Source organism: Protopterus annectens, chromosome 3.part0 (assembly GCF_019279795.1).
Source record: "Protopterus annectens isolate FY-2018-M chromosome 3.part0, PAN1.0, whole genome shotgun sequence".
NCBI lineage: Eukaryota > Metazoa > Chordata > Ceratodontiformes > Protopteridae > Protopterus > Protopterus annectens.
In genome coordinates, this window is record NC_056731.1 from 327,572,624 (window position 1) to 327,595,081 (window position 22,458).

The 22,458-nt window shown below is 45.2% G+C and overlaps 1 protein-coding gene across 1 annotated transcript in view; it reads right to left on the reverse strand.

The window, feature by feature from the left end:
• EZH2 (enhancer of zeste 2 polycomb repressive complex 2 subunit) overlaps window positions 1-22,458 on the reverse strand; it is a gene marked incomplete in the record, with an annotated part of 2,261,448 nt that overhangs the window by 1,710,305 nt on the left and 528,685 nt on the right.

Consider the following 22,458-nt stretch of genomic DNA (forward strand, 5'->3'; position numbering starts at 1 on the left):
CCAAAGCAGAATAAAAGGGAGGTGGTCATAAAGTAGAGGGGGCGGCTAAAAGGCCCAGCAAGACTGCAGAAGCAAAGCCTGCCCTAGACTTAGAGTAGAGAGGTAGATTGTAGCGCTTGGAAAAAGTATGCACTGAACTCGAAGTTGCAGCTTCCAAAATGTCTTTGGTAGGAACTCCCCTGAGGAAGGCAGCTGAAGTGGCAGCAGCTCTGGTAGAGTGTGTCCTTATACTCCCTGGGATTTGCTTTCCATGGTGTGAATAGCAAAATCTGATTCCATGAGCAATCCATTTAGAAATGGTCTGTTTTGAAATGGCTTTACCTTGGGAACTTGAAGCATAAGAAACAAACAATTGCTCTGATTTCCTGATGTCCTTGGTTCTGTCCAGGTAAAAACATAGTTGTCTGTGTACATCTAAGGAATGCAAGATCCTTTCCCCTTTATTTTGAGGACTGGGGAAAAAAGTTGGCAAGTGAATAGTTTGATTTAAAGCCACTTTGGAAACCACCTTGGGCATGAAGGTAGGATTAGTCCTTAAAGACACCCTGTCTTGATGAAAAATAATATAAGGTTCCACAGCCATAAGAGCTTGCAACTCTGAGACTCTCCTGGCAGAGGTCAGAGCTAACAGGATGGCTGTCTTCCAAGATAAAAACTTGATGTCAGATGTGGCAGCAGGCTCAAAAGGAGGCAAGGTGAGCTTTTCCAAAACATAGTTGAGATCCCAAGCAGGAATGGGTGGAGATCTAGGGGGCCTTAAGTTCTTAGCTCCTCTGAGAAACTGTCTCATGAGCTGGTGGGAAAAGATTGGAGGGTCTGTATTATGATGAGCAGAAATAGCAGAGGCATGAATTTTTATGGAAGAGAAAGAGACCATTATGTAAGAGGTCTGTCAGGTAAAGTAAAATCAGAGGAATGTTAGGAATAAGAGGATCTGAATCCCGAGCCTGCATCCAGGAGCAAAATCTTTTCCATTTTCCTGCATAAGATTTTCTAGTGCTAGGACGTCTGGCTTCTAAAATGACATCCATAACCTGCTTGGCTAGGAGAGAATGAATCGTAGACCCTGGATTAACCATGCAGCCAGGCTGAGAGTTTTGAAATGGGAGTGCAGAACCTGACCCTGGTGTTGGGACAGAAGGTTCGGAGTCTGTGGTAAAACCCAAGGGGGCTCTCCAGACAAAGGTTTTTCAGTGTTGGGTACCAAAACTGTCGAGGCCAATTTGGGGCCAGCAAGATCATCTTGGGTTTGTCCTGTTTGATCTTTAATAACACCCGTGGAAGAAAAGGTAGAGGTGGGAAGGCATACCCCAAAAGGTTTCTCCAACTGAATGACAGTGTATCCACTTTCCAAGCTAGTTCGTGGTATGTCCTGGTGCAAAAAATCTGTAGTTGATTGAGGTGGGATGCAAAGAGGTCTATGTGAGGACATCCCCAGACTGTTGTAATCGTCTTGAATATTTCGGTGTCCAGCATCCATTCGTGTGGGTCCGACAGGTTTCTGCTCAGACTGTCTGCCAGGAAGTTTTGCTTCCCTGGTAGAAACTGAGCTTGAAGGTCCAGTTTGCAAACTAGAGCTGTGTTCCATAGATTCATGGCTAGTCTGCAAAGGGGATAGGAATGAGATCCCCCTTGCTTGTTTATGTACCACAAAACTATGGTGTTGTCTGTTTGTATCAGTAGTTGTCCTGGATGTAGAAGATTCCTGAAGGCCAATAGAGCCTTCTGAACGGCTAACATTTCCTTTAAATTGATATGCAGGAGCTTCTGATCCTTTGTCCAAAGGCCCTGCAGACAGTTGCCCTGAAAATGGGCTCCCCATGCATAATCTGAGGTGTCCGTGGTTAGTATCTGAGTGGCTAGAGGCAAACTTAAGGGTTTTCCTTTGTTTAGAGTACGTGCCTTGGACCACCAAAGGAATTCCTTTTGAAGACAAGGCAGGACGGTAATCTGTATGTCTAAACTGTGGCAATGCTGAGACCATACACTTTAGGTACCACTGTATTTTCTTCATATGTAGTCTTGCATATGGTACGAGAAGGATGCAGGAGGCCATGTAACCCAAAGCCTGCAGGAATTTCCTTGCAGAAAGCTAAGTTAGTGTTGCCAAGGTTTTGAAAGTTGAAGCCAGCTGTAATTGTTTTTCGTATGTCAGAAATGCCATCTGGGTTGTTGTGTTGAGAAGAGCACCCAGAAAAGTTATCTGTTGTGAGGGTGTCAAATTTGACTTTTTTATGTTTACAGTGAATTCCAAGAACTTGAAAAGATTCCGAACAAATTCTAGATGCTGGAGTAAGACATCCTTGCTGTCTGCCTGAATAAGACAGTCGTCCAGATAAGGGTAAATTTGAATTCCCTTGAGTCTGCAATAAGCTACTACTGGAGCCAGGCATTTGGTAAAGACCCTGGGTGCAGTAGACAATCCAAAGGGCAGCGCAGAGAATTGATAGTGCCTCGATCCGGCCTTGAACCCGAGGTATTTTCTGCATTCCTGCCTGATGGAAAGGTGTAAATATGCCTCCTTTAAATCCAAAGTTACCATCCATGCATTTTTGGTCAGCATTGGAAGTAGCTGCTGTAGAGTAATCTTGAATTTTGGTATCTCGAGAAAAGTGTTCAGGACTGACAGATCTAGAATGGGTCTCCATGAATTTAGCTTTCTGGGGACTAGAAAGAGCCTTGAGTAAAAACCTTGTCCCATCTCTGAAAGTGGAACTAGTTCTATGGCTTTCATAGCCAAGAGAGCTTCCACCTGGTTTAAGGCCTCTAACCATTGATGTTTTGGAAGATCCGGCCATCCGCTTGGTCTTGGTAGGGTATGAAAATGGAATTTGTAACCTCTTGAAACCACATCCAAAACCTACTTGTCTTGGGTTATACGAGTCCAATTTAGGTGAAAAAGAGAAAGTTTTCCTCCGAGAGGGGCTTCCAGGCAAGAAGTTCCTGCAGCCCAACAAAGGGAGTCATTGAGTCTGTTTTCTATGAGCTTGCGACCTGTCCTCTCCTCCCCTAGGGGTGGAAGCAGTCCACTGTCTTGATCTATAAGAGGCTTGCGTTTGAGGCCTTCCTCGGGAGCGTCTGTACCTACCCCTCTGAGGCCTGTCAGAATTGGGAAAGGACCAATTTTTAGTAGGCCAATTCCTACTAAATCTGGGTGGCTGAACTTGTAAGAAATCTAACTGTTTGCATGGATTTTGCCTTGTCCTCCATCTTCTTTATCACCTCTTCAGCTATAGATCCAAACAAAACATTATGCTGAACAGGAGCATCCAATAATTTATCTTTTACTTGATCTGGCATGTTTTGTTTCTTTAACCACGCATGCCTTCTAATGACTGTGCCAGAGGCAGCAGCCCTACAAGAAGCCTCCAAGGCATCAAATCCACAGTGTAAACCATGCTTCCCAACTTGTTCAGTGGCATGCATTAAGTCATGTAATTCCTTATCTGCACAGGCGGAAATGGAAGTTAACTTTTGTTTTAAAACAGACAGAAGAAATTGCTGGTATTTCAGCATATGAAACTGACAGTTTAAAGCTCTAATAGATAAAGTAGCAGAAGTGTACACTTTTTTGCCCCATCTTTCTAAAGATCTGGAATCCTTCTCAGTGGGAATGGGGTTTTTAACAGAAGCTGCCTTAACCCCCTTAGGACCCTGAGAAATGGTTTCAGGATCAGCAGTAGGATTCTTGTATAAAAACTGGTGGGAATCAGGAACCCTATAATATCTGTCTGGCTTAACAGGAGCTGGAGAAAACGAGTCTGGAGTAAAGTTAGCCTCCGAAAAAGCATCATCCACAATATCCAAAATAGGAGGAATAGCCAGGGGTCTAATGTTGGGGAAGAAGAAGAAAATCCCCAAGTCTTTTCTTAGATTCCGAGTACTCCTGTCCTTCCCAGTGAAAATGTTCCCTCATTTCATGCAAAGTTTCCCCAAAAGAAAAATCCTCAGGGGGAGAAGCTGAAGGAATGGATTCCTCAGCATCAGAATCCTCATAAGGAGGGAAAGAATATTCCTGGTCAGAAGAAGAAACTGAAGAAACAGAAGCCTGATCAGAAGAGTCATAATACACTTCCTGCCTTGGCCTTTTATCTGGAGGGGGGTGTGAACCCCTAATCATAGTAAGTAAGTCTTCAGCCATCTTGAGTAACTGTTTCTGAGACTTGGGTGCCGGATCAGAAGAGGCCTGGGCTGCAGTCTTTGATTTGGAAGGAGTCTTTGCCTTTGCCTTTATTAGAAGCCGAGTAGGCCTGAAAACCCCTTCGGAAGCCGGTACCTGCACAGCGGCTCCAGACCCATCCGAAGGAGCATTGTCCAAAGGTCCTGCAACTGAAATATTCAAAGGCCTAGTTGGCTCCTCGTGGGAGCCCGTTTCGGCCATCTGTTCCAAAATGGCCGACGACAGGGGCTGCAAAAGCGCCTCACGACAGCCGAACCTGAAGCTGGCTCTGCTTGTACGATATCGTCCGATTTGGACCTCGGAGGCCTGTCTTTATCCTTGCGTCATTTGTGAACTCTGGTAGCCAGAACCGTATCTGACGACATTTTGTAATTAAAACGCCTACCGAAGTAATGAAATGCAAAATCGTACCTTCGTTTAATTGTACGTTGATTGAATCTAGCACAAAACCAACAACTAGCTACATCGTGGTCAAGGCCTAAGCAAGGAATACAGTAAGAATGAAAATCCTTATGAGGTATTTGCTTCCCACATGAAATACAATTATTACCTTTTCTGACATCGGACTGGAGCAAGAAAAGAGTTTCCCCAATGGGGTACTTAGCTTTGAGTAGGAGAAGAAAGTCTTCGGACTGAAATACATTTAAAAAAATGGTCAGGAGTCAGCCGACCGGCACTTGCGAACTGCTATCACCGCACGGCAAGAAAGACTGGAGAACATGGCATCGGCTGCCAGCTTTGTACTCCTGGCACTCTGACGTCAGGGAGCATGGCTGAGCAGGACCCAGACTTTGGGATTCTGGCCGACCGAGGACTGCCTGCCGGCAGGGGAGAACCCTACAGTCATGACTGCAACAGTGAAACACGATGAACATCAGAAGTTCAGGGGGTGGTAATGTTGGAGCCACACTAATGTCATGTACCACTGTATTTTTCTCATATGGAGTCAGACCATAGGAAGCATTGGAATGGTGAAAGCCATAAACTTGAGGACCCTGAGAAAGTCCCTAGCCAAGACTGAATCCAGGGGAAGATCATGGAAAAAGCAAACAAGAGAAAAGGCCTTTGGGACAGGCAGGGATGACAGCATAGGGATGGTCTGGTCTCTGCAACCATTAAAACATGATCCTGAGAAGGGGTCATAGCTGATTTTTGAAAGTTTATGGTGAACCTCAGCCTCTAACAGGGAAAAGTACAGTTTTGTACCTACCATAAATGTAGATGTTAGAGTGCTCATACAGCTGCAGTCATTACAGATGGGTTATCCTGCCGTCAGGCGGGTCCTCGGTCGGCCGAATTCCAAAGTCTAGGTCTGGCGTCGGTTGTCGTCGCTTCTTACCTGACGTTAGTGCGGCAGGGGTATAAAAGAGGCAGCCGACGCAATTTTCTTCAGTTTTTCTTGCCCCAGATGTCAGGTGCCCGCAGAAGGAAGGCAAAACAAAAAGTTATGCAAACATGCAATACAGAATAATCTAAATACAGTAGTTGCAAGCAAATACACCATAAGAGAATACCCCAAATAGGTTGTATGATAAAGTGTTTGTCATAAGGCTTGTCCTAAGAGGGGACAGAGGGGGGGGGGTAACCTGGACTGCAGCTGTATGAGCACTCTAACATCTCCATTTATGGTAGGTACAAAACTGTACTATGTTCATCGTGCATACAGCTGCAGTCATTACAGATGGGAAGAATCCCAAAGCTAAGTAGGGGTGGTAGGCACTAAGTGGAACTAGGAGGAGCGAGGATGCCCTGCAAGACTGCTGTGGCAAAACCCGCTCTAGATTTAGAGAATAGTGGGAGGTGATAGTGCTTGGAGAAAGTGTGCACTGAACTCCAGGTGGCTGCTTCCAAAATGTCCTTGGTAGGGACCCCCCTGAGGAAGGCTGCAGAGGTAGCTGTGGCTCTGGTGGAGTGAGATCTGTTGCATGCAGGCACAGTTTTTCCATGAAATGAGTGACAAAAGCATATGCAGTGCGCTATCCATTTTGAAATTGTCTGTTTGGTAATAGCCTTTCCTTGAGCACCTGCAGCATAGGACACAAAGAGTTGCTCAGATTTCCTGAATGGCTTTGTCTTGTCCAAATAGTAACGAAGTTGCCTGTGAATGTCCAAGGAAAGTAGTAGTCTTTCCCGTTTTGTGGATTAGGATAAAAGGTAGGTAAGTGGATAGTCCGATTCAAAGCTACACTTGATACTACCTTTGGCATAAAGGTAGGGTTGGTTCGTAAGGAAACTCTGTCCTGATGGAAAATGATGAATGGTTGCACAGCCATGACGGCCTGTAGCTCCGAAACCCTGCGTGCTGAGGTGATAGCCAGAAGAAAGGCTGTTTTCCATGACAAGTATTGTAGCTCTGTTGAAGAAGCTGGCTTGAAGGGAGGAAGGGTCAGCTATTCCAATACGAAGTTGAGGTCCCAAGCAGGGACTGGTGGTTTCCTTGGGGGTTTTATATTCTTTGCCCCTCTGAGGAACTGCCTTAAGAGAGGATGAGAGAATAAAGGAGGATCTGTGTTGTATTATGCAGAAATGGCTGAAGCGTGGATCTTGATAGAGGAGAAGGAAAGTCCATTGTTTAACATCTCAGCTAGGTACTGTAAAATTTGAGGTATATTTATTACCCAAGGATTCTGTCCCTTTTCTTGATTCCAACCACAAAATCGTTTCCATTTGGCGGAGTAGGCTTTTCTAGTAGAAGGTCTTCTGGCCGCCAAGATGACATCCTGCACCTCCTTGGAGAGGAGAATCTGTTGGGAAATAGAGTAATTCTCCATGCAGCTAGATTTAGGGTTTTGAGATGGCTGTGAAGGGTTTTGTAGTTGTGCTGGGACAACAGAAGAGGGACTAGAGGTAGGATCCATGGTGGGGAATGTGTCAGGCTCTTCAGGAGCAGATACCAGTGTTGCCTTGGCCAGTCTGGAGCAATGAGAATCATTTTCGGCCTCTCTGCTCTGGCTTTTAATAGAACTTTGGGCAGCAGAGGAAGAGGCGGGAAGGCATAGACTGTCAATGGTTGCCCAATTGAAGAAAAGTGCGTCCACTTACCAGGCCTGTGGATGATAGGTCCTTGAACAAAATTTTTTTAACTGGCAATTTCTGTGGGTAGCAAAGAGATCTATGTCTGGCTGTCCCCATGCCGGAGTTATCTTTGTGAAAACTTGAGGATGCAACTTCCATTCGTGTGGATCTGTCATATTTCTGCTTAGGTTGTCAGCCAGTGTGTTTTCCTTCCCTGGCAGGAATTGTGCCTGTAGTTGAATTTGCAATTCCAGTGCTGTGTTCTAAAGAGTCATGGCTTGCCTGCACAGGGGGTATATGAATAAGTTCCCCCCTGTTTGTTTATGTACCACATCACTGTGGTGTTGTCTGTCCTTATCAATAGCTGGCCTGGATGCAGTAGGTCTTTGAAGGTCATAATAGCATTTTGCACGGCTAGCATTTCCTTTTGGTTGATATGAAGGTGCTTCTCTTTTTGGGTCCATTTTCCGTGAATGCACTGATCTGTCATGTGTGCTCCCCAGGCGTAGTCTGAGGCGTCTGTTGTGATGATTTGAGTTGCTTGAGGTACACAGAAAGGAAGACCTGTGTTTCTTTGGCAAGCTTGAGCCCACCACAAAAATTCCTTTTGAAGGCATGGAATGAGTGGTATAATTGCTTCCAAGCTGTGGCTGTGTTGAGACCATAAGTTTTTTAGGTACCATTGAAGTTTCCTCATATGCAGCTTTGCACATGGGATTAGTAGGATGCAAGATGCCATGAATCCCAGAGCCTGCAGGACTTTCCTTGCAGTTAGCCTGGTGAAAGTTGCCATTTTTCTGAAGTATTGAGACAGTTGCCCTTGTTTGTCTGGCGTGAGGTAGGCCATCTGGGTGGTTGTATTCAAGCTGGCACCCAGGAAAATTATTTGTTGAGAGGGTATTAGTTTTGATTTCTTTTTGTTGACTGTGTATCCCAGGAAGTTCAACAGTTTTATTACAAACGCCAGGTGATGCAGTAGTATGTCCTTGCTGTCCACTTGGATCAGGCAGTCGTCCAGATATGGGTAGATTTGTATCCCTTGTAATCTGCAGAAGGCGATTACTGATGCCAGGCATTTCGTAAACACTCTGGGCGCAGTAGATAAGCCAAAGGGCAATGCAGAGAATTGGTAATGGGTTGAACCTGCAAGAAATCTGAGGTATGTTCTGCAATCTTGTCTGATAGGGACATGCAGGTATGCCTCCTTGAGGTTCAATGTTACCAGCCAAGACCCCTTGCCCAGCATGGGAAGAAGCTGCTGTAATGTGAGCATCTTGAATTTTGGCACCTGTAGATATGCGTTTAGGATGGATAGGTCTAAGATAGGTCTCCAACCTTTGTCTTTCCTTGGTACCAGGAATAGTCTGGAATAAAACCCTTGACCTTGTTCTTTTGCAGGTACCTCTTGAATTGCTTTCATGTCCATGAGAGCTGAAATTTGTTTTTGTGCCTCTGCCCTTTGATTTTGTGGCAGGTTTGGCATGCCTCTCATTTTTGGAAGGGTGTGAAAGTGGAACCTGTAGCCTCCGTCTATAATGTCCAGAATCCATTTGTCTTTTGTAACAATATGCCAATTTTTTGAGAATAATGTCAGTTTTCCACCCAAAGGTGCTGCCATTAAAGCTTTGCTTGGCAGGTGTAGGGGGAAGTCATTGTGTCTGTTTTCTAAAAGATTGTGATCTATCTTCTCCACCTCTTGGGGTTGGTGCTTGCTACTGCCTGGCTCTGAAAGATCCTTGAGGTTGCCCTCTACCCCTTGGGCGTCTGTATCTGCCCCTTTGAGGTCTGTCCGTGGCTGGAAAGGACCAATTTTTTGAAGGCCAGTTTCTGCTGAAATGTGGAGGTTGTACCTGCAGGAAATCTTTCACTGTTTGCATTGATTTCGCTTTTTCCTCCATTTTCTTTAGTACCTCTACAGCTTTAACACCAAACAATACATCTTTTTGAAGAGGTGCATCTAATAATTTAGCTTTGACATGATCTGGTAAGGTTTGCTCTTTGAGCCAAGCATGCCTACGTATAACAGACCCCGTAACAGCAGCTCTACATGAGGCCTCTAAAGCATCAAAACCACACTGCAAGGTATGTTTACCCACTTGCTCTGCACCATGCAACACATCCTGCAACTCTTAAATCTGGTCGTGTCATCTTGCTTTTCAGCTGAGATATCAAAAACTGTTGATACTTTAACATATGGAACTGACAGTTTAATGCCCTCATGGTTAAAGTGGCCGAGGTGTACACCTTTTTCCCCCACCTTTCTAAAGCTCTGGAATCTCTCTCTGAAGGTAATGGATTTTTAGCAGTAGAGGCCTCAATTCCCTTGGGACCCTGTGAAATAGTTTCTGGGTCAGCAGTATGGCTTTTATATGGGAACTGGTGAGAATCAGGAACCCGGTAATACCCGTCTGGTTTAACAGGAGCTGGAGGCAAAGAATCTGGATTAAGGCTGGCTTCTGTGTACACTTCATCCAATATATCTAAAACAGGAGGGATAGCCAGGGGCCTATGCTGGGGGAGCAGAAGAAATTCCCTGAGCCTTTTCTTGTAATCTGAGTAATCTTGGCCTTCCCAGTGAAAGCGTTCCCTCAATGTATGCAGGGTTTCCCCAAAAGAGTAGTCCTCAGGGAGGGAGACCGAGGGAATAGACTCCTCTGCATCAGAGTCTTCGAATGGAGAGTAGGCATAATCCTGGTCCTCGGATAGTTTTGAGGTAATAGAAGCTTGATCTGAGGAAGGGTCGTCTTCCTCTAATCTGGGCCTTTTGTCAGAGGGGGGTTGAGAACCCCTGATAAGAGTAATCAAATCCTCAGCCATTTTAAGCATCTGCTTTTTAGGCATGGTGCCTTGAGAGGGGGTCTGAGGAACCTGTTTTTTGGTTTTCATGGCCGCTTTAGATTTAGTGAAGGCTTTAATAGAGAAGGAGGAAGGCCTGAAGACCCCTTGAGAAATGGCAGGCCTGTCTAAATTCTGAGTTTCCCCGCCAGGAGTGGCGTTGGTATCTGTAGTAGGAATGGGGGCCGAGGAGCCTGCGACCTTGGGTACTGAAGACACCGGTAATGATCGGTACTCAGGGGCTGCGTAGGTGCCTCGCTGAGTACCAGAGAACCGGTAGTCGGCCTTAGCGTGGTCTCAGTAGACTGTGCGGACCTCGTATGTCGGTCCTTATCTTTGCGTTTTTTGCTCAAAACTGGAGTCGGAGTATCCGACGGCATAATATAATTACATCTTTTGCCAAAAAAGTGAAGGGCGAACTCCACCCGACGCTTAATAGTGCGCTTGATGAATTTAGCACAAAACAGCAGGCCGAGACATCGTGGTCTGGGCCTAAGCAAGGTATACAGAAAGAGTGGAAATCCTTATGCAGTATTTGCTTCCCACATGAAATGCAATTATTAACTTTGTCTGACATCGGTCTGAGGCAAGAAAAGTTTCCCCAACGGGGTACTTAGCTTTCAAGAAGATTTCGGCTGAAATACTTTCGTAAATCTCAGGAGCTGGCCGACTGGCACTTGCGAACTGCTTCTGCTTCGGGCACCGCGCGGCAAGAAAGACTGAAGAAAAGGGCTGCCTCTTTTATACCCCTGCCGCACTGTGTCAGGGAAGAAGCAACGACAACAGACGCCGGACCTAGACTTTGGAATTCGGCCGACCAAGGACCCGCCTGACGGCAGGATAACCCATCTGTAATGACTGCAGCTGTATGCACGATGAACATCAGTGAATTGAAGATGCTGAAGCAGAGCTTCGGGAAGGAAGACTGAATGAGCAGATCGTTCAGATAAGGAAAGATTTGAACCCTTCTCATCCTGTAAAATGCAATGACAGTAGCAAGGCATTTGGTGAATACCCTTGGGGCATTTGAGAGGTCAAAAGGCAAAGCAGAGGACTAAAAATGCAAGGAAGAAACAAAAGTTCCTGAAAGAGAATGGATGGGGATAATATATGAAGATTAGCATACCTAACATTCAGAGAGACCAGAAAGGCCAGGGAATATGGGGAAATAAGGTTTGAAGAGACATCTAAAGGAAAGAATCTTGAGGAAGGTGTTGAGCTGAGAAAGGTCCAAAAATTAGCCTTAAAGTACCGTCCCTTCCTGGGAACCAAAAAGTACAGTTTTGTACCTACCATAAATGTAGATGTCCGATAGATATGCAACTGCAGTCATAACATATGGGTTGTCCTGCCTCGGGCAGCCCTCGGTCGGCCGGATTCTAAAGTCTGGGTCCGACGTCGGCAGAGCGGCTGGAGTACATAAGCATCAGCCGACGCCATTTTCTTCAGTGTTCCTTGCCCCAGATCCCAGGTGCCCTCCAAGGAAGGCTGTAATCAATTTGGAAGATAAAAACATGACTCCAGACAAATAAGTAAGCAATAAACAGATACACCATAACAGATATCCCCAGCTAAGAGACAAGGATAGGAGTGGACCCTAGGCATAGAGGGGTATGGAGGGAGGGAAAATCCGACTGCAGTTGCATATCTATCGGACATCTACATTTATGGTAGGTACAAAACTGTACTATGTCCTTCAAGAATGCAACTGCAGTCATAACATATGGGTAGAATACCATAGCTTAGCTGGGGGAGGAGGAATGCTCTAGGAAACAGATGGTGTGGCATCAAACCCTGCAGGACTGCCGAAGCAAAGCCTGCTCTGGATCTGGAGTATAGAGGGAGATTGTAGTGTTTGGAGAATGTATGCACGGAGCTCCATGTAGCAGCTTCTAGAATGTCCTTTGTAGGCACCCCTCTTAAGAATGCTGTAGAGGTGGCTGTAGCTCTGGTGGAATGTGGTCTGACGTTGGCTGGAACAGTCTTCCCATGAAAGGAATAACAAAATCTGATGCAATGTCCAATCCATTATGAAATAGTCTGTTTTGAAATGGCTTTCCCTTGTACTGCAGGGGTGTAAGCTACAAAAAGTTGTTCAGACTTCCTACTGGTCTTGGTTCTGTCCAGGTAGTATCGAAGTTGTCTGTGAATGTCCAAGGTATGTAACAGTCTTTCCCCTTTGTTCTCAGGATTGGGAAAGAAAGCAGGCAGATCAATAGCTTGAGTTAAAGAAACCCTAGATACCACCTTTGGCATAAAAGTAGGGTTGGTCCTTAAGGAGACTCTGTCTCTGTGAAAGATTATGAACGGGCCATTAGGGCCTGTAGTTCCGAGACCCTTCTTGCTGAGGTAATTGCCAACAGGAAAGCTGTCTTCCATGAGAGAAATTGTAAGTCTACTGAAGCTGCTGGCTCAAATGGAGGTAGGGTCAGTTTTTCTAGTACAAAGTTGAGGTCCCAGGCTGGCACTGGAGCCTTTCTTGGTGGCTTGATGCTTTTGATTCCCCTGAGGAATTGCCTTAGCAAAGGACGTGAAAAAACAGGTGGATCAGTGTTATATCTAGCTGAAATAGATAAAGCATGTATCTTTATGGAAGAATATGAGAGTCCATTTTGTAACATATCTGCCAAATATTCCAGGATGAGTGGGATGTTCAATAAAGAGGCATCATGTCCCTTGCTGGTATTCCAAATGCTGAATCTCTTCCATTTTGCCAAGTAAACCTTTCTGGTGGATGGTCTTCGAGCCTCTGCTAATATCCGCTGAACTTCCTTGGGGAGAGGTAGATTGAGGTTATTCATGGGATCTCCCAGGCTGTTAGCTGCAGTGTCTGAAGGTTTGGATGCACTGTTTTGAAGTTGTGTTGAGTCAAAAGTAGGGGCCATTGTGGGAGGGCCCACTTCTTGGTGTGACATGTGCTCCGTAGTAGTGGATACCAGTGTTGTCTTGGCCAGTCTGGAGCTATTAGAATCCCCTTTGGTCTCTCCGCTTTGATCTTTAGTAATACTGAGGTCATCAGTGGCAGAGGTGGGAATGCATATATTTTTAGGAAGTTCCAGTTGAATGAAAGAGCATCTATTTTCCAAGCTTGTGGATGGTATGTCCTTGAGCAGAATTTTTGTAGATGATGGTTGAGGTGAGAGGCAAATAGGTCTACTTCTGGCCTGCCCCATGTCGAAGTGAGTTGTGTGAAGATCTTCGGATGCAACCTCCACTCGTGTGGATCTGTGAAATTCCTGCTTAGGCTGTCCGCCAGCACATTGTCTTTGCCTGGAACAAACTGGGATTGTAACTGTATGTTTAGGCTCAGTGATTTTTCCCAAAGATTCATTGTCAATCTGCAAAGGGGGTAAGAATGGGTGCCCCCTTGCTTGTTTATATACCACATCACAGTGGTGTTGTCTGTCCATATCAGTAAATGGCCTTGCTGAAGTTGTTGCCGAAAGGCCTCGATGGCATGCATTACTGCCAGCATTTCCTTCTGGTTTATATGCAGATGTGTTTCCTTTGGAGACCATTGTCCTTGTATACATCTGCCTTCCATGTGCGCCCCCCATCCAAGGTCTGAGGCGTCTGTGGTAATGGTCTGTGTTATCTGTGGTTTTTTGAATGACATACCTGTGTTTGCCTGGCTTACCGAGGCCCACCATAGGAATTCCTTTTGTAGGCATGGAATGAGCGGTATGGTTGTCTAAGTTGTTGCTGTGCTGAGACCATAGGCTTTTTAGGTACCATTTTAGCTTTCTCATGTGTAGTCTTGCTAATGGAACCAGGAGAATGCAGGATGCCATGTAATCCAGGGCCTGTAGGAATCACCTTGCAGTCATCTGGGTGAGTTCTGCCAAACCTTTGAAATAATGAGTTAACTTCTCTTGCTTGTCTTCTGTTAGGTAAGCCATTTGAGAGGCTGTGTCTAATTTGGCTCCTAAGAAGGTTATTTGCTGGGATGGTGGAAGTCTTGACTTTTGGAAGTTGACTGTGTATCCCAGAGCCTGAAGTAATCGTATGACATAGTTCAAGTTTTTTGTCAACATCAATTTGTCGTCCGCTTGTATGAGGCAGTCGTCCAGGTACGGGTAAATTTGGATCCCCTGAAGCCTGCAATGAGCAATTACTGAAGCCAGGCATTTTGTGAATACTCTGGGCGCAGTAGATAAGCCAAATGGCAATGATGAGAATTGATAGTGCTCTGGCCCTGAAAGAAATCTGAGGTATCTTCTGCAACTGTGTCTGATAGGGACATGCAGGTATGCCTCCTTGAGGTCCAGAGTAATCAGCCAAGACCCCTTGCCCAGCATGGGAAGGAGTTGCTGTAGAGTCAGCATTTTGAACTTTGGTACTATGAGAAAGGTGTTTAATGCGGACAAATCCAGTATTGGTCTCCATTGAGTTTCTTTTCTTGGAACAAGGAACAGTCTTGAGTAAAACCCCTGGCCTTATTCTTGTTGTGGAACTCTTTCTATTGCTTTTATCCGAGCCAGCAGAGAAATTTGCTTGATAGCCTCTGCCCTCTGGTTTTGTGGTAGGTTTGGCATGCCTTGTTTTCTTGGTAAGGTATGAAAATAGAACCTGTAACCTTGGTCTATAATGTCCAAAATCCATTTGTCCTTTGTCAATCTGTGCCAATTGTCTGAAAACAGAGATAATTTTCCGCCCAAGGGAGCTTCTATTTGTTCCTTGGTAGGCGGAAGTAAAGGAAAGTCATTGAGATTGTGGCTGTGGGGCAGGGGAAACCCCTGTGTCACTTCTTTGGTTTGCTGGCTGCCATTGTCGTCCCCTGTAAGGACCTCTGTATTGTCCTCTTCCTCGGCCACGTCTGTTTTTACCCCTTTTAAATTTTTCAGGATTAGGAAAGGACCAGTTTTTTGAAGGCCAATTCCTACTGAATCTGGGGGGCTGCACCTGGAGGAAATCTTTAACCGTTTGCACTGATTTTGCTTTTTCCTCGATGGAATTTAACACATCTTTAGCATTAGCACCAAAAAGCTTGTTCTTTTCCAAGGGTGCATCCAGAAGTTTTGCCTTAACATGATCTGGTAGAGGTTGTTCTTTTAACCATGCATGTCTACGAATGACTGCCCCTGTCATAGCTGCCCTACATGAAGCTTCCAGTGCATCATATCCACACTGCAGGAAGTGATTGCTGACTTGCTGAGAGTTATGTACAGCTTCCTGCAAAGACTTCCTGTCTAAAGGATCAGGAGAGGCCAACGTTTTCTGTAAATCATTTAACAGGAAATCCTGATATTGTAACATATGAAAAAGGCAATTCAAAGCTCTCATAGATAAAGTAGTGGAGGTGTAAACCTTTTTCCCCCCATCTCTCTAATGACCTAGCTTCCCTGTTGGAAGGCAAGGGATTTTTAGAGGTGGAAGCTGAAACACCTTTAGGTCCCTGAGAAATAGTTTCTAAATCAACAGTATGGGCCCTGAATAAATGGGAATGTGTTTCTGGGACCCTGTAATACCTGTCTGGCTTGGCTGGAGCAGGAGGAAGTGAGTCAGGGGTAACACTGGAGTCAGAATATAAATCATCCAAGACATCAAGCACAGGAGGAATAGCTAAGGGCCTGTGCTGGGGCTTTTTAAGGAAAGTTCGAAGGCGCTTTCTGGAATCAGAGTATTCCTGGCCTTGCCACTTGAAATGTTCCCTCATGGTATGCAAAACTTCCCCAAAAGAAATATCCTCAGGAGGGGAGGCAGAGGGGATGGAATCCTCTGCATCCGAGTCCTCATAGGTCTGGAAGAGCTCTTCCTGGCCATCGGAGTGGACAGAGCCCTCAGAATCTTCATCTGAAGGGATAGGGTCAGAGGGTTCAACCCGGGGCCTCTTATCAGGAGGAGGCTGGGATCCTCTTTCAGGATGGGCCTGTGAACCTCTAATCATAGAAATTAAGTCTGCGGCCATAGTCATGATTTGTGACTCTGGAGTAGGCTGAGGTAAGGCTTTAGCAGTAAGGTGCTTGGTCTTGCTGGCTGCCTTAGCCCGAGTGTAGGCCTTAATAGACATGGCCATAGGAGGCCTGGCAGCTCCACGTGCAGGAGTGACCTTATCTACAGCAATGGTCTCGGGCATTTCCTCTGTTTCAGTATCCGGAGGAAAATCTATAACTGGCGTCGGAGTGGTATCCGGTATCGGAGTCGTCGGTAATGCAGTGTCTTCGGTTCGGAGCGGTGGGAAAACCGTCTCAGGGGGAACCGGAGCACTCGCGGTAGGTTTTGGCATGGAGTCGGTGGTAGACGCGGGCCGAGAATGTCGGTCCTGATCTTTTCGTTTCTTGGGAGTTTGCGATGTCGGAAGTTCCGACGGCATTGTATAAATCAAATTTTTCGCCGAAAAAATCTTCAGCGAACTCTGCCCGGCGCCTGAGAGTGTGCTTATTGAAGCGAGCACAGGCGACACAGGCCGAGACGTCATGGTCTGGGCCAAGGCAAGGAAGACAGTAAGAGTGGAAATCCTTATGAGGTATTTGTTTACCACAAGAAAGACAATTGTTAACTTTTTCAGTAATTTCTGACATCGGCTGAGGCAAGAAAAGGTCCCCAACGGGGTACTTAGCTTTTTTGATGACTTCGGATTCGAAGAATACAGGAGCTGACCAACCGGCACTTGCGAACTGCTTCTGCTTCGGGCACCACGCGGCAAGAAAGACTGGAGAAAATGGCGTCGGCTGATGCTTATGTACTCCAGCTGCTCTGACGTTGGAGAGAAATGCGACATCAGCCGACATCGGACCCAGACTTTGGAATCCGGCCGACTTGAGGGCTGCCCGAGGCAGGACAACCCATATGTTATGACTGCAGTTGCATTCTTGAAGGACATCTGCAGTCTAGAATAAAAAGCCCCTCCCTACCTGGGCAGGAGCACAGCTTGAATGGTGCCCTGGATGAACAGAGAATGAAGCCCCCCTGGAAAAGAGGAAGTTGTTCCAGAGGAGGTTGATGGATGCCCAAAAAGGGATGAAGGGATTTCCAAACCATAAAATATCCCTGGCAGAGAATGGACTAAACCCAAGAGTCTGTTGTGATTCTTAACCAACTTGGAAGGGACAAGAAAAGACGAAGGGATAAGGGAACGCAACTGAGGGAAAGAGGAAGCAAACTGTCAAATGGAACCCAACTTACACTGAAAAGGAGGTTTTTGGGAAGTAGGAGTAGGAGTCCAAGCAGCCTTAAGTCTTGAACCCTTTTTACCCTTGGGTGGAGGGTGAGACTGCCTGTGAACAAAAGCAGATTTGGAGGGGTAAGTTTATTTTATTTTATTTTACATTTGTTGACCGGGCTAGTCTGGCTGGATACATGTCCATTCTCAGCAGAGGCCCGAGGAGAAAAGCTCCACTATATACTAGTAACTTACAATAAACAAAAAGCACAGGAATATACAAACATATAAGCAAATAAAGAATTATTCTCATGTAGTGTAGTAACAATACAGAAGCACTTTAACAAAAACTAAAAAATAGTGAGGAATCATTATCCCATAATATTTGCAAGAGTAGGACTGTTAAAAAAACGAAAGAGAGAAAATAGTAACACGTAAAGAGTCTGTAAATATTTACACTAACAAATGAAGATAAACATTTTGTGCCAGGGCACTAGTTTTAAGATAGAGATTTGCACAGTAGGGATCAGCATCTAGGTTTAAATAAAAGGAGAGATGACAGGTTGCAGTAATATATCAAGTATAAGGAGAAAAGATAGTACAGGAAAATTAATAAGCAGGTGGGACGGTAGGTGCACTACACTGGAGGGGTAGAAGTACTGATAGAGGCAAGTAGAAGAGAATGGAGAGGACTGTAGAGAGGGATTGTTTGCTGAGCTCAGTCAGGATTAGAGCAGGGGCATATAGCCAGTGGGATCTAAAATAGTTTCTTCGTTGTTTTTTGAAAAGGTAAGAGGAGCCTAAAGTGGTCAGTTCTATGGGACGTTTATTCCAGTATGAGCCAACAGCATTAGTAAATAAGGAGTCACCTGCTTTATTATGAGATTTGAGAGTGGCTACTAGAAGTTTGTTGGCTGAGCGAAGGGAAATAAGATTCTTGTATGGGGCAATGAGGTTATTAAGTATGGTTGTATTAGAGGGGTAATGGAGAATTTTATATATGATAACTAATTGATGTAGGAGAATTAGATTTTGAAGTTCAAGCCAGTTAAGGTTTTTTAGATTAACACAATGGTGGGTACGAAATGGGGAACCTGTGGCAAACCTGGCAATACTATGGTAGGCTGTGGCTAGTTTCTGAAGGTTAGCTTTTGAAAGGTTGATAAAAGATGGAGAGGCATACAATAGTGTAGAGATGAGATGAGTTTGGGCTAGAGACACACTGATGGTTGCAGTAAGAAAGGGCTTAAGTCTATAAAGGGCACCTATCTTTTTATTAACAGCCTTGATGGTTTGTCCTTGATGGTAAGTCCTCTGAAACTTTGGAATAGGAGAAACAAGTACATACCATAAATGTAGATGTTGAGTGTATTCACTGTTGCAGTCATTACACTTGGGTTATCCTGCTGGCAGGCAACCCGCAGTCGGCCTGAATTCCAAACTCCTGGTCCAGTGTCGGTTGCTGTCGCCTCTTCCCTGACGTCAGTGTGCCAGGGGTATAAAAGATGCAGCCGATGCCATTTTCTTCAGTTTTTGTTGCCCCAGATGTCAGATGCCCCCAAAAGGGTAGGCTGCAAAAATTATGATCATAAAAAAGCATGCACATAACCTTCGTCTACAAGCAAATACACCACATAGGTACAGATAAGTCTCAGCAAAGAAAAAGGGGGATGGTGGGAGGGTAATCTGGACTGCAACAGTGAATACACTCGAACATCTACATTTATGGTAGGTACACAACTGTACTATGTTAATCGTGTTTCACTGTTGCAGTCATTACACTTGGGTTGAATCCCAAAGCTGAGGTTGGGCGGCTGGGCCTAAATAGAGTTTGGAGTGGCTATGAGGCCCTGCAGAACTGCAGTGGCAAAGCCTGCTCTGGATTTAGAGTAGAGAGGTAAATGGTAGTGCTTTGTAAACAAGTGTGCACTGAAGTCCATGTTGCAGCCTCCAAAATATCCTTGGTTGGTACTTCTCTGAGGAAGGCTGCTGCTCTAGTAGAATGTGGCCTAATGCCCTTGGGCACTGATTTGCCATATTGTGAATAGCAGAAACGAATGCAGTGGCCTATCCATTTTGAAAAAGTCTGCTTTGAAATGGCTTTTCCTTGGAACCTGCAGCATATGCCACCAAGAGTTGTTCAGTCTTTCTGAAGGCTTTAGTCTTGTGCAAGTAAAAGCGTAGCCGTCTGTGTATGTCCAAAGTATGCAGAAGTTTCTCCCCCTTATTCTGTGGGTTTGGATAAAAGGTAGGCAAAATGAATGGTTTTGGTTAAGAGCCACGCTGGACACTACCTTAGGCATAAATCTCGGGTTTGTCCTTAGAGAAACCCTGTCCTGATGGAAAATAAAATGTTCCACAGCCATTAGTGTCTGTAACTCTGAGACTCTTCTTGCTGAAGTTATTGCTAGGAGAAGAGCGGTTTTCCATGACAAGTATTTTATTCTCTGCTGTATTGGCTGGCTCAAGAGGAGGCAGTGTGAGTTTTTCCAAGACAAAATTGAGGTCCCATGTAGGTATTGGAGCTCTCCTTGGAGGTCTTATGTTTTTGGCGCCTCTGAGAAACTGTCTTAGCAGTGGATGAGAAAAAATAGGTGGGTCCGTATTGTAATGAGCTGAAATGGCAGAGGCATGGATCTTAATTGAGAAGGATAGGCCTTTGTCCAGCATCTCAGTTAGGTATTGCAAAATCTGAGGAATATTTTGTTCAAGCGAGTCAATTCCCTGCACTTGGTTCCAAGCACAGAATCTCTTCCATTTTTCTGCATAAGATTTTCTGGTGCTGGGCCTCCTGGCCTCCAAAATAACATCCATAACTGCTTTAAAGAGAGGTGTGTTCTGAATGATTATATTATCTGCCATGCAGCCAGATTTAGGGTTCTGAGTTGGCTGTGCAGGATCTGATTGTTCTGTTGGGTCAGCAAATGAGGAATTAGAGGCAATGTCCAGGCTGGGCCTTGAGACAAGATCTTTAGGATTGGGTACCAGTGCTGGCGTGGCCAGTCTGGGGCATCAGTATAATTTTTGGCTTCTCTTGTCTGACCTTTAGGAGTATGTTGGAGAAGAGCGGCAGAGGAGGGAAGGCATATACTGTAAGGGCTTTCCAGCTGAATGAAAGGGCGTCCACTTTCCATGCTTGCTTGTGATAAGTCCGAGTGCAGAATCTCTGTAGCTGGCAGTTGTGAGGGGAGGCGAATAGATCCATATCTGGGCATCCCCATTTCCCTGTTATCATGTTGAAGATTTATGGATCCAGTTTCCACTCGTGAGGATCCATGAGGCTTCTGCTTAGTCTGCCAGAGTATTTGTCTTTCCTGGCAGGAATTGTGCTTGCAGATGTACTGGATAAGTCAATGCTGTGTTCCACAAAGTCATGGCTTGCCTGCAGAGGGGGTAGGAATGTGTGCCCCCTTGCTTGTTTATGTACCACATGACTGTAGTATTGTCTGTCTATCAGTAGTTGTCCTGGATGAAGTAGGTCCTTGAAGGCTGTCAGGGCATTTTGTACAGCTAGCATCTCTTTTTGATTGATGTGAATATGCATTTTGTTTGTGGGCCATGTGCCCTGAATACATTTTCCTGTCATGTGCGCCCCCCCCAGGCATAATCTGATGCATCCGTTGTTAGTGTTTGTCTGGCAGTGGGTAAAGTGAATGGCTGTCCCTTGTTGTGGTGACAGGCCTGTGCCCACCATTGAAATTCCTGTTGCAGGCAGGGAATGAGAGTAATTACTGTTTCCAGGCTGTGGCAATGTTGAGTCCAAACACTTAAGATACCATTGTAGTTTCCTCATATGCAGTCTGGCATATGGGAGCCTGCAGAATTTTCCTTGCAGATAACTGGGTCTTTGTTGCCATGTCTTTGAAGTAAGAAGTCAGATGCCTTTATTTGTCTGGCGTGAGATAAGCCATCTGGGCAGTTGTATTTAAGCTTGCGCCTAGGAATATTATCTCTTGAGAGGGCACTAGTTTTGATTTCTTTTCATTTACTGTGTACCCTAGGCAAATCGGCAATCTTTTTACAAACGCCAGATGCTGTAGAAGAATATCTTTGTCCTTTGCTTGAATAAGGCAGTCGTCCAAGTAGGAGTATATTTGAATTCCTCCTTGTCTGCAAAATGCAATTACTGGTGCCAGGCATTTTGTGAAGACCCTGGGTACAGTAGTTAAGCCAAACGGCAGTGCAGAGAATTGGTAACGCATTGAGCCAGCTATGAATCTGAGGTATCTTCTGCAAGACTGTCTGATTGGGACATGCAGGTATGCCTCTGAGGTCCAAAGTTACAAGCCAAGCCTTCTTGTCCAGCATGGGCAGAAGCTGCTGTAGAGTCAACATTTTGAATTTTGGGATGTCCAGAAAATAATTTAGTATAGACAGGTCCAGAATTGGTCTCCAGGCTTTGTCCTTTCTTGGTACTAAGAAAAGTTTTGAGTAAAATCCTGGTCCTTGCTCTTGTTGTGGCACTGGCTGAATAGCCCCCATGTCCATGAGAGATGAAATTTGTTTTTGTGCCTCTTGCCATTGATTGCGTGGCAGGTCTGGCGTACCTTTTGCCTTTGGAAGGGTGTGACAGTGGAACCTGTAGCCCTGAGAGACTATATTTAAGACCCATTTGTCCTTTGTGATCTTGTGCCAGTTTTGTGAAAAAAGTGCTAGCTTTCCCCCTAAGGGTGCTGCCAAAAAATAAGTGCTTGGCATTGGCAGAGGGAAGTCATTGGAACTGTTTTCTATAAGGCTGTGATTTGTCTTCTCTGCTTTTGGAGGTAGAAGCACCCCATTGTTTGGGCCTGTATGAGCCATGGCGCTGTTGCCTGCCTCTAGGGCGTCTGAATCTGCCTCTTTGTGGTCTGACACTGGAAAGGACCAATTCTTAGAGGGCCAGTTCCTGCTAAATCTGGGTGGCTGTACCTGTAAGAAATCCTTTACTGTCTGCATAGATTTTGCCTTATCCTTCATTTTCTTTAACACCTCCTCTGCCTTAACACCAAACAAAGCATCATGCTGTAATGGAGCATCCAATAATTTTACTTTAACATGGTCAGGTAAACTTTCTTCTTTCAACCAAGCATGCCTATGAATAAGAGCCTGTAACTGTGGCTCTACAAGAAGCCTATAATGAATTAAAACCACATTGCAGAGTATGCTTTCCCACTTGTTCAACTGCATGTAATAAATCCTGCATTTCCTTACTGTCAGGACCTTCTGTATTTGAAACCAGTTTCTGTTTTAACAATGACATGAGGTACTGTTGGTATTTAAGCATGTGAAACTGACAGTTTAAAGCTCTTACAGCTAAAGTAGCAGAAGTGTAAACTTTTTTCCCCCA